Raw genomic sequence first — 7,732 nt, forward strand, 5'->3', positions numbered from 1 at the left:
GCCGGTAAAGCCTTCACCGACTGAGGCTTTACCGGCTGTTAGCTGACTGCGGGCAAAGGATTTAGCGGCGGTTTTTTAGGCATTTGCCGACGGTTTTGACCGCCGGTAAAGGCCAGTTTTCTTGTAGTGAAGTGACATAAATATAAGGAAAAGAGGAAATTGCATGTGGTTATACCTAGCTTAGAAGCAATGTCATAAAAAGTGACATAAATATAAGGAAAAGAGGAAATTGCATGTGGTTATTCCTAGCTTAGAAGCAATGTCATAAAAAGTGACATAAATATAAGGAAAAGAGGAAATTGCATGTGGTTATTCCTAGCTTAGAAGCAATGTCATGGATCATGCAACTAGAAAATAAGCAATAAGAACGTTTACACATAAAGGCTGGTGGAACAAATGCACCAGCTATTCTATTCAACGTGTTTTCAAAATGGAAATGCATGCACAATGGATGCTAGGATTCCACTTTGTTTTCATCACCATTACAGCCATTCACTGTAGCATTAGTTGTCAAGCTAGCATCTAAGCTATTCTCATCCAAGTGATGAATTGGCACACATGGCTCCATGTGTACATGATCATCCATAATATCTGAGTGTATCCAGGTAGGAGACTTAGAAACCTTGTACAGACCATCTTTATCTTAAATACACAAATGCCAAATGTTAGAGCACATAAATAATCAAAATGGTAGTTACTTTATAAAGAAGATAAATATCAGATGGAGAACAGGGGTTCAGATGTTTCCAGCTGCTTTGCTATTCTTGGAAGATTTTACTCATTCAGTATACTCTCAAAAATCAAGGAAAAAAAAATAGAGAAAGGAACCTAATTCAAACTTCGGCGAGTAGCATACTTACTTGTAGAATGGAGTTAACCGGAATTACAAAGGAAGATGGGAGTAAGAGAATGTTTCTTTAGTGTCTGTCATTCCAAAGCTCTATATGAGTTGCAGATAGAAGAGAATGTCATCCGTTAATCATTTTGTTAAAAACAAGAAAGATTACATGAAAGCTAAAAAAATATCCTTGGTTTTTTTTTTTTTTTTTTGAAGGATAACTAGATCCTCAGTTGGCCATAGTTAAAGACGAACTGTATAGTCCAAAGCCTCAACAAACATACATTTTGTTGAAGCTTCATAGTCCATGCATGTGGGGCACATAGTTTGGTGATGGAGTTGTTGACTTGACAGGTCTCATTGTTTATGACACCCCCAATTCTCCTAGATTGGAAGATCCTCACCATTTAATTTGGTTTTTTTTCAGTTGGATTTGGATTGTTGACACTATTTTATCTTAACCGCCTATTTTTATGCACCCAATCATATGGAGTTTTTGGACATATCCAATCCATGAGGGCCACATCAGTTCAACAGTTTGGATCTTTAATACATAATTATTGTTAATTAAAATGAGATCAAATCATTTTTAGGTGTCTACCAAATAAGGCCTAAGAATTTCCCAGATTTTGTGATTCTTGAGTAGAAGTTTACCTCGTTGTGTTCTCTTCTTGCCCCATTTACAGTAGTATAAGCTTGAACCCAAGATGGCCACCGCTATAAATGCTGTCATGCTGGCAAGGATCACAGTTTTTGTTGCTTTCCTATTGTCCCCTATTTTAACAGTGAATTCTTTCCATTTCAGTAGCAATTCTACAACCAGTCAGCTCTGCATATAAGCATACACTTCCAAGTTTTCATAGGAAACCCTTTATCTGACATAAAATCTAACCATTCCCTATGAAATACTATGCCAACTCTAACATCGCCCTAAAAACATAAAGACCAAGGAATGAACTCCCCATCAACCATACAGGCCTTAAAAATCAAATCATCTCAAAGAACCTCAACTTCCAAGTATTTTTTCCTTCAAATCTGTAAGATGTTAAATCTATTTCTAAACATGAGATTGGACAATGGAAATACCATGGTATTTCTAGACATGTAATCATTGTGCAATAAAGGTGTTAATTCCATCTAATGCAATTCCAGACCATTCAATCCTGCTATTGTTACCCGATTTCGAATTGTTGTAAGGCATGCTAGTAAATGGATTTTACTAGTAATATAGTACAATTTTCAATTACTCATTCAAGTTCTCAATACCAGTAATCAAAAACTGAAATTCCAAACTTCTTTATTTGATCAAAATATTCAGATTTCACCTGCAATTGTTCTTGGACATTCTAAGAATAACATACTTCATTGCAAGGATCCCACAATCATTTTGATCTCTGACCTGGAAATAGACAGGTCAAGAAGAGAAATACAGCCACAATCCACATTCACCTTAAAATTTTCCTAAGAGAGGTGGTTAGGATCTTCCAAACTAATATATTAGAAAAGATCAACAATCCAAGATACAAGATCTAATAATGGAGTTTTACTAATGAAATTGAATCGGTCCTCTTTTGTTTTAGTCATCAATTTTCAGAGCACCAGTAGGGTCTTTGGATGCTTAGGATTGTGCAATCAGTGAAAACCTTGGGTCATCTCCTGTACATTTGTAGGCCACTAGATGGACAGTCTACATCATCACACATTCCACAGTGAATGTTTTCTATCCATGCAAATAGGAAACAAACCCTTTTCAAAAGGTTGGAATTATATGATTTTTTGGGCCCATAGATTGTGTGTAGGGCTATCAAGAACATACATGCAGCACATGCACATGGTCATCTTGACAGTTCTTCTGAGGATCCCCCCTGTGAACTGGATGTAGGATCTAATCATCCAAGAGGTCGACTTTAAAGTTTGGCGATTGCTCGTTTATTTTAAACCATTTGTCATTTGCCAACCATTCCCAGTAGGTAAGCAGTAGGTAGCAATTTATGGTTGATTCTTACCAGTAGCTTTACGAGTTCAAGAAGAAGCTGAAGAGCAAAACTAATAGAGAAAATTTTGCATAAATTTGCATGAACAACAGAACAAGACCTCTGCTTTCCTTTCAATCAACAAGTCCAACAGAAATCAATCCTTTATGGTTAGAAACTTCACGGGTACAAGAAGAGACCAAAACTTTAAAAAAAAAAAAAATTACATAAGCCCATTAGATATCAATATCATAAATTGCCACTTACTTCCCTTCTTCATAAAAATAAAAATAAAAATAAAAATAATAATAAAAATAATAAAAAGAAAAGAAAAAAAGAAAATCAAAGATCGTAAGGGGTCATTTGGCTCCTTGGAAAAGTACCCACCTCAAAATAGAATCTAAGTAGGGGTAAATTCCTGTGATTGGGATTGGGAAAGCCTAGAAACGATTTCCAGTTAGAAATTCCAGCATTTTGCATTGTTTTTTTTAAAAAAAAAAAATTCCTAGCCACAAGTTCAATTGGAAATTCCAAGCAAATGGATTCCTTCCCAACTGTCACTTGTTTGAATTTTTTGTTTATAAATAGGTACCTGCACCATAGAATTCCTTTCAATTCTTTCCCAGTATCCAAACAAATTTTATGGATTCAACAGCATCACATTTCCCATGCCCAAATGTGACGAATAGAATCTTTCTCCAAGGATTTGGCTTCCTACAAAATCAAGTCTTTATGCCCTTTGAAGAAAAAAGTTTTGCATCCATACAAAAATGCCACTAAATAGTATATACAGTATCAAATTTCAAGATTTATATTTTCAGTAAGCAAGTGATATTGAGAAGAAATCTTTACCTGAGAATGCATATAGCTTATTCCATGAGTAAAAGAACCCTAATGAGCAATCTAGCAAATTCATTTACCACCGAAACAATCAAAAGACATTATGATAAGATCATGCAAATAACACTCAAATCTACTATAACCATGTGATGTGAACATCATAAAAAATAAATAAATAATAATAATAATAATAATAAATCATAAGGGTCTATTAAATTCCACCTGGTTGCTAGGGCCAGGCTGCACTGCGACCACATCCTTTTTGCCAAATCCATCGCCAGCCTTGGCAGGTCCTCTAGTATCACCTTATCAAAAGTTCCACTTAAAGAATTTTATATATATATATATATATATATATATATATATATATATATATATATATATATATATATATATATATCATAACCTAAAGCATATACCCAAACTTGTGTATAACCAAAAAAGAAGAATATGTAAATTTTGGTTACCTCCAACTGCAATGGCAAATCCATCCCCAAAAATCAATACAAAAGAAAACAAAAGGGTGTCAGTTTAAACTCCTAAAACCTCAAAATGCATGTAACTTTTACCAATTAAAAAAATGAAGACCAATATTACTACTCTTCTCCATTAAAAAAATAACATTAGACTTCTTCCCATTGCACACAAGACCATTGGCTATATATTACTCGCAATCGATCATCAATAGGACAATCAACAAAAAGAAAAAAAATAATAATATAGAGACTAAATGTAAAAGAGTCATTGATCAAAGGGTTATGATATTGCTATATAAGAGTATCTATGTTTTGTTTGTGGCCCATCCAACCATACAAATAGCATGGCTTCATCCAAAAAGGGTCTTGGTTGAAGCATTTCTTCAAAAGATTAGAGTGCAGATTTGTTATAATACACAGATAGATAATGAGTCCCACAAAAATAAAACTCGAGACAGGGCAAATAAATAAATAAATAGAAAAAGAAGAAGAAGAAATCATATCCATACATTCCAAAGCATAGATACGGATCAAATGGTGGAAAAATAAAAAGAATAAGAAAAATAGGGCAACGTACTGGTACTCTGTTCACAGCTCCGATTGTTGAGACAACAGCAGCTATGGCTTCTAGAAATCTTCCGTACACCCTTCCATGTATTAGGTGATCCAAAGAGAGAGGCATGTTATGGCGAGGAGGGCACAGCCGAGAGATCAGCGTACTTCCTCTTATGGGCCTTCTTGGACTTTGGTGTGTTCTGGCGAGAATGAGGGCAACGGCCGAGAGATCAGCGTCTTCAACCAGCAATGGAAATGGAAGCCAGATCAAGAGAGGCCAAAGTGGAAAATGGAGATTAAGAGACGTTGGAGAGAGAGAGAGAGAGAGAGAGAGAGTTTCAGTCGGTTATTGAAGGGAGGGGAGAAGGGTTTTGGGAGAGAAGAGGCGGGAGAGGAGGGGAGAAGGGTTTTGGGAGAGAAGAGGCGGGAGAGAAGAGGGGAGAAAGGTTTTGGGAGAGAAGAGGCACACAAGAGAGAAGCGCGATTTGGGAAGGGCGCGCGATTTGGGGGTAAAAAATGGATTTTAGGTTTTTCTTTCATTTAAAACGAGCGGCAGTGGCTTCATTGTACATGGGCAGCCACATAAAAAAGCCCCTGATTTCCATCTACAGTGGCGGTTTGTTGTGGCCGCCTGTGATAAAAACGCCCCTAATACAGGTATTTTTTGTAGTGTTACGTTCCTTAGAGGAACCTGTATTGCGATTGTCCGTTGTTTTCATGGTGTGGCCCACCTAATAATTGAATCAGCCTCATTCTTGGACACCATGGTGGGTCCCACAATCAAGTAAATTGGACGAAAATCTCATCTATCTGTGCCCGAAGCATTCTCTTTTATTTACGATAACACCATTCTCATTCGAGGTTTTCTGCAATACATCCCCACGCAATGCCGTATGATAGATTGAGATCGTAGCGGTTGGATTTGAGTTTTTTTCAATGACCCAACCCATTTATGATAGTGCCCCTATTAGATTGAGTACTTAAAACTTTCGATTATAAAGAGACTATGTAAACCATCCATATTCGCCATAAAAGAGTAAATTTATTGAAGAGTTGAAATAATCAAATCAGACATATATATATATATATATATATATATATATATATATATATATATATATATATATATATATAAAACTTACCATATTAAGTGAGAAAAACCAAATAATTACTAGCCATAGACTAAAGTCACGACATATCTTATTACAATACATATGCATGTATTCTAGCAAACCACTTCCAATTCATGACTTAATATTTTATTAATTACTAGTTAGCATGGAAAGGTGTAGATGATTTTGTTGCGTGCCTTTGTCTATCCTTCTCTCCTCTCTTCTCTGACCAAAATATAGTATAGAGTGTACGATCAAGGATTTGCAACCCGAAGAAAGAACTTTTCAGAGGTGTGGCCAATATGGACCAATGGCATGTGGCAGATAACTAAACATCCGCCCATCTTATCATCTTAACTGTCCGTATGATGGTCTCACTAAACCAAGGGCTTAAAATAGAGAAACCATATATATCGAGATCGTTTTGGCCCTCCTTTCTCTATTCTCTTCTTTTTCTCTTTCCTATTAAATGTCTCCTCCTCCACGTGCTTTTGCACCTGGCCCCGATTTCAACTAAGGCATACATCATAGTGGGGCCACATAAAACACATCATGGTGGGTCCGATCGGTGAGGAAAGAGAAGCTCACTTATTTGAAGATGACGCTGCTCGATGGCGATGGGATGTCGCTGCTTGAAAATGGGAGAAGCTCTTGAGGGCTAGGATGTGCTGCATGAAAATGGGAAAAGATCAAATGGTGCTCGATATACCAAATCCTCTTCTAAATCAGATAAACCTTTCAAATCCAAAAGTGTTTGTTTACCATTGTTTATAACAAAAAAATATGTTAACAGTCGTACATGCAAGAGGAACTATTTTCTGGATGGTTAAGATTGTATTATAAAATAAAATTATAAATATTAAACACTTAAAACTAGACGGATTATTTGAATGGTCTGGATAACTCTATATCATTGCCACTATTTACATGAACGAGTCACCACTATTTTTCATTATGTACAAAACTCACAGGCTTTGTCACAAGAAAAAAAAAGGTAAACCTAGCTTTGGAAAGGGGAGGGCTCTATGGGCCCCACCACGATGTATATTTTTCATCCACGCTGTCCATCCATTTATCAAGATCATCTTGGGATTGATCCCCAAACATGAGCCCTGACTAAGTCTCGAACGGACCACAAAATGAGAAAAAGCTGGATGGTTGGACGTCCACCATTGAAAACTTATGGTATGCCGGCAGATTACTCGCCGACGGATTTTAACCGTCGGCACTTTCGACAGATTTCGGTCATAGCCAAAGCCACCCCAAGTCCGTCGGCCTTGCCCAGTTTTTTTGTAGTGAGTGAGTTGGACTTGCATTGCTACTATGGTGATACTCTATGTTATTGAGTTTTGCTTTTTGAATATTCTTCTTTTTGTAAATTTTCACTACCAACAAAGGGATAAAGGCTATGGACTATGGGAGCCTTTTACTACGGATATAAGCCATAGCAATGTCAATTGTACATTTACGAGAAATTCGTTGGCTAGCTAGGATTTTTTTATTGAGGATATTTTCAGTCCATTGCAAGGTTCCTTTTATTTATGTTTTTATCTTTCTCTTTTTAATGGATGTTGGTTAATTTCCAGGAAGATTTTGCTTTCCTTTGATTTTTTATTACATCGAATGCTGTTTTTTTAATTTTCCTATTGGCTTTGATTTTTCGGAGGGTATTAATTTTTGCTTATGGCCTTATGTAGTATGGTTTGTCACCAAGAATGATGGATTTGGATTATGTTGCTGTTTTGATAAAGGCATGCACGATTACATGATGTGCTTCCCCTTTAAATTACAAAAGAGGCGTTGTTAGTCCTTTCTAGTTAGATATTTGATGAAATTCCTACGAGAAATCTTGTTTGGGTAGAAGTAATTCCATAGTTTGTGTATGGAATAAGTATTCTTGTATTCAGTTATTCTATTTAGTCTGTGTAGAAGCAATTC

The 7,732-nt window shown here is 36.2% G+C and overlaps 1 long non-coding RNA gene across 2 annotated transcripts; it reads right to left on the bottom strand.

Annotated features, from left to right (window-relative positions):
- Positions 1 to 557: 557 nt before the first annotated feature.
- LOC131255453 (uncharacterized) lies at positions 558 to 5,134 on the bottom strand. 2 transcript variants are annotated; one of them, XR_009176052.1, is made up of 3 exons: positions 4,119 to 5,134; positions 3,404 to 3,956; positions 558 to 1,612 (listed from the first exon to the last, which is right to left on the bottom strand). It is a non-coding gene; the product is annotated as an uncharacterized LOC131255453 (long non-coding RNA). The 2 variants fall into 2 exon arrangements; XR_009176051.1 differs by lacking the exon at positions 558 to 1,612 and having other exon boundaries at positions 3,312 to 3,956.
- Between the last annotated feature and the right edge of the window lie 2,598 nt (positions 5,135 to 7,732).

Source organism: Magnolia sinica, chromosome 9 (assembly GCF_029962835.1).
Source record: "Magnolia sinica isolate HGM2019 chromosome 9, MsV1, whole genome shotgun sequence".
NCBI lineage: Eukaryota > Viridiplantae > Streptophyta > Magnoliopsida > Magnoliales > Magnoliaceae > Magnolia > Magnolia sinica.